Source organism: Podarcis tiliguerta (genome assembly GCF_965153285.1).
Source record: "Podarcis tiliguerta genome assembly, chromosome: 5".
Classification (NCBI taxonomy): domain Eukaryota; kingdom Metazoa; phylum Chordata; class Lepidosauria; order Squamata; family Lacertidae; genus Podarcis; species Podarcis tiliguerta.
The window spans coordinates 30015595-30020526 of NC_139538.1; positions in this window are offsets into that span (position 1 = coordinate 30015595).

Genomic DNA, 4932 nt, shown 5'->3' on the forward strand with positions numbered 1-4932 from the left:
GCAGCATTCTGCACCCTCTGGAGTTTCTGGGTCAGCTTCAAGGGCAGCCCTGCGTAGAGCAAATTACAATAGTCAAGCCTGGTGATGACCGTCGCATGGATCACTGTGGCCAGGTCGGGGCGGGAAACGTAAGGGACCAACTGCTTGATGCGGTGAAGGTGGAAAAATGTCGCCTTGGCTGTTGCTGTAACTTGCGCCTCCATGGAAAGGGAGGCGTCAAGGATTACACCCAAACTCTTAATGGAAGGCAATGGCACTAATTGGGCCCCCGCAAGAGAAGGAAGTTGGTCCCTCATCCCCATGCCATCCCGACCTAGCCATAGGACCTCTGTCTTCGAAGGATTTAGTTTCAATCGGCTCCCACGAAACCATCCAGCCACAGCTTCCAAGCATCTGGTCAGTGTGTTCGGGGCCGAGTCAGTGTGGCCATCCATCAGCTGAGTGTCATCAGCATATTGGTGACAGCCCAGCCCAAAGCTCTGGATAATCTAGGCAAGGGGGCGCATAAAGATGTTAAAAAGCATCGGGGAGAGAATTGTGCCCTGCGGCACTCCACACACCAAGGAGTGGCGTGACGACATTTCCCTCCCTAGTGCCACCCTCTGTCCCCGACCAGAGATAAAAGATCACAGCCAGTTACGGGCTATGCCCTGTATCCCCACGTCTGTGAGGCGGTGGTCCAGAAGATCATGATCAACCATGTCAAAGGCTGCTGACAAATCTAAAAGGATCAGCAGTCCTGACCCGCCTCGATCCAGTTGTCTACGGAGATCATCTGTGAGGGCAACCAGAGCCGTCTCCGTCCCAAAACCAGGACGGAAACCGGACTGAAATGGATCTAAAGCTGATGTTTCCTCCAGAAACCTACCAAGCTGTTCAGCAACCGCTCTCTCAATTACCTTACCCAGATATGGAAGATTTGAAACTGGGCGGTAATTGGATAGGTCTAAGGGATCTAATGAAGTTTTCTTTAAGAGTGGACACACTACTGCTTCCCTCAGTTCCCCTGGGAATGTCCCCGTGTAAAGGGACAAATTGATAATTTCAACCAGGGGGGTCCGCGCAACATCTGGACACTCCCTAATCAGCCAAGATGGGCACAGATCAGGGAGGCAGGTGGTGGGCCTACCAGCTTGGAGGAATCTATCCACATCAGCAGGGAGTATCTGATCGAAATGGTCCAGCACTGGACTTGAAGTCAGTCAAGGGGCCTCCAGTTCAGTCACTGTATCTAAATTGGCAGGGAGGTCACGGCGGAGCAACAGGACTTTCTCCGCAAAAAAGCTCACGAATGCCTCACAGCTGTGGGTCGAATTTGTGCTTAAATTTGGTTGTCCTCTTAAGGACGTTATTGACCTAATTATTCTAAAAAGTTGTGCCGGGCGAGAGCTAGCGGATGCAATGGAAGCTGCAAAGTAAGATTTCTTAGCAGCTTTCATTGCCATCTCATAGGCTTTCATAAGCGTCCTATAAGATGTTCTTGAGGCTCCGTCACGAGTCCCTCGCCATACTCGCTCTAGCCGTCTGAGATCCCGCTTCATTTTCCGGAGCTCCTCAGTAAACGAAGGTGCCCGGTTTCGACGGGGTCGCAGAGGGCGCTTAGGCGCGATCTCATCAATGGCTGCCAAGAGCCGGTTATTCCAGTCCTCAACAAGGTCATCTAATGAGTCGCCAGGAGGAGCAGGGTCCCGCAAGGCTTGTCGGAATCTATCAGGATCCATCTGTTTTCGCGGATGAGCCTAAGTTGGTTCGCCACCCGAGCAGGGGAGGAGCGGGAAGCCAACCTTGGCTTTCAGAGCGTAGTGATCAGCCCATGGCACTTCCACAGAGGGGAGCATGATCACATCTATGCCAGCCCCAAAGATCAGATCCAGCGTGTGGCCTGCTTGATGAGTGGGGCCGAAAACAAACTGGGAGAGCCCTAGTGTTGCCATGGAAGTCACTAGGTCCAGAGCCTGTGAGGAGGGAGTGGCATCAGCATGGACGTTGAAGTCTCCCAAAACCAGTAGGTTTGGGAACTCCAAGGCCCAGCCCGCCACCACCTCCAGCAGATCTGACAGGGCGGCTGCCAGTGTGCTGGGTGGTCGGTACACCAGCCAGACAGCCAAGCTCTCCTTGGTGCCCCACACAAGACCAACACATTCAATGCTGGAGATCGCCGGTGATGGCAGAGCTCTGAAAGAGCAATCCTCCCGGATTAACAATGCTACTCCTCCCCCCCCCGACCCACAGTCCGCGATTGATGGAGGACAGAGAAACCTGGGGGTGTTATCTCATGTAGGGAGACTACTTCGCCTTCCCGTACCCAGGTCTCCGTCTCGCAAGCCAGGTCAATCCCCTGCGAGACAAAAAAGTCACGCATGGTGGCGGTTTTGTTGCCTATGGACCTGGCATTGTACAGCACCAATGATGGAGGTGGGTAATCCTTGCTCTCCCTACCCTTATCCCTTGGGATGGGGCATAGATTGGAAGGGGTTCGAGGATCACTGCATCTCGAAACCCTTTGCCGATAGAGATATCTAGCCCCACCGCCATTCCTCCCTAGCCCTTCAATAGTGGAGTAAGGAGCCTGAGATTCCTTACAAAGGGGAGGATGAGTCTTTGGGAGCATTGGAAAGACAGGGACCTTCAGTCCTCACAACGGCCTCATTGGGGCAAGACCTACTGGGAAGAGTTGCTGTGGTCACCAGGCCTGCACTGTTTTGGTTTTTCTGAATAAAGAGTCATCTTCACTGATGCTGGGTGTTTTATTACTGACCTACTCCTGACTCTGCCTCCTGACAGATAGCAAATCAAGACAGCATATCAAGGATACAGATACAGATACAGATGATACAGATACAGATACAGATACAGATACAGATACAGATACAGATACAGATAGATACAGATACAGATAGATACAGATACAGATACAGATACAGATACAGATACAGATACAGATACAGATACAGATAGCGATGATAGAGATAGATATAGATATATAGATATAGATGATATAGATATAGAATAGATAGATATAGATATAGATATAGATGATATAGATATAGATGATATAGAAATAGAATTTTACAGTCGCACACATACTTCTGAAGTGGCACAGTCTGGGAGATGTGTGACTATTCCATTCTGCTGATGGTGTAGATTTCACCTTCCAATTAGGAGAAGTGCAGAATAAACGGCAAGGTGGGTATTAAAACGAACACTTAATAAGACAAAAAGTCTTCAGGCCTGCAATGTTCTCATGCTCTCTCTTCCACTTTGAGGATGTAGAATCAGCACCTACAGCTACACTATTGGAGATGGGATTCAATCACATCCCAGCAGATGCAGGCTGCACAATTAAAGCTGATTTGAAACGCCGTGCTTCAAAATCAGCTTCCCTAAAAGGTCATACTTTTCCTTATACAGAAAGATACACATAAAAATGTGCGATAGCACTTACTTCTTGCAACTTTGTCTAATCTCCCCACAAGCAAATCAGGTTGAATGCTTATGAAACAGGTCATCTGGAAGTGACCTCAGAAGTTCAAATGGCACTGATGCTGAAGGCTGCCCTCTGTCGGCCATTACGGAGCAGATTTTTTTGTTTATAGAACAGAACATCCTTTTCTCCAATAATACCATGCCATCCATTCTATATGAATCATACTGCTTCCATTGTTAACCAAAATATTTCACGATTAGGTTAGGTTAGCATATTTTATTAAGCCAGAACAAGTTTTCTGTATCCAGAAATTTGGGTTACAGTGTTAAAGTATATTTACTGATAAGTAATTGGCACTGAAGGGACGCGGGTGGTGCTGTGGGTTAAACCACAGAGCCTAGAGCTTGCCGACAGAAGGTTGGTGGTTCGAATCCCCGCGATGGGGTGAGCTCCCGTTGTTCAGTCCCAGCTCCTGCCCACCTAACAGTTCAAAAGCACGGCAGTGCAAGTAGATAAATAGGTACTGCTCCGGCGGGAAGGTAAACAGCGTTTCCGTGCACTGCTCTGGTTCGCCAGAAGCGGCTTAGTCATGTTGGCCACATGACCTGGAAGCTGTACGCCGGCTCTCTCGGCCAATAAAGTGAGATGAACGTCGCAACCCCAGAGTCGGTCATGACTGGACCTAATGGTCAGGGGTCCCTTTACCTTTACTTAATTGGCACTGTGTTTGATGGTATATATTCTCTGGTAAGTGTATTTGGAACAGCAACTTTTAAAAATGTTATAGTGCAATCCCATAGACATCTACCAAGAAACACATCCTCAGTGGGGCTTACTTCTGAGTAGATATGCATAGGATTATGCTGTGAATAAGCAATAACAACAACACCCTAAAGGTGTCCTTGATTAATTAGGCAGTAGACACACACACACACACACACACAATGGGGATACAAAAAGAAGATTGCAAGCACCATATTTAAAAGAAGCATTGTCTTTTTTTTTTCTAAGATAGGAATTCCTCTTCCACACAGGCGCGCATCATTTACAAAGTACAGTAAGTATTCTCCTTGATTCAGAAGTATTGGGTTTGCCATTATGCAAAAAGTATGCCATGAACAAATAAACCCAGGTCTATTTACTATGAAACTCCAAATTTGGACCCACCCACCCCCAAAATGCTCATGTTTTGTGGTTTAACCCTGAACAGCACAAAATGCACCCCAAACTCATGCACAGGTTTGGAGAAGATCTGACCATTTTGGGAGGTATTACCGTAACTGCAAACTCCAACTGGATATGTCAATGCACACTTGTGGGTGGCAGCACAAAACTAACACAAAACTTTAGCATAGGTCTTTAGGGAAGGCATTTACAGGTATCTTAAACGTATCTTTAAAACTCATATGATTAGTATTTTAATTTTTTATGTTTTAAAAATTGTGTGACAACACTATTGGAAACCAGTGTGTAAAACAGGCAGTCCATCTGTTGTCTTGCCAGCC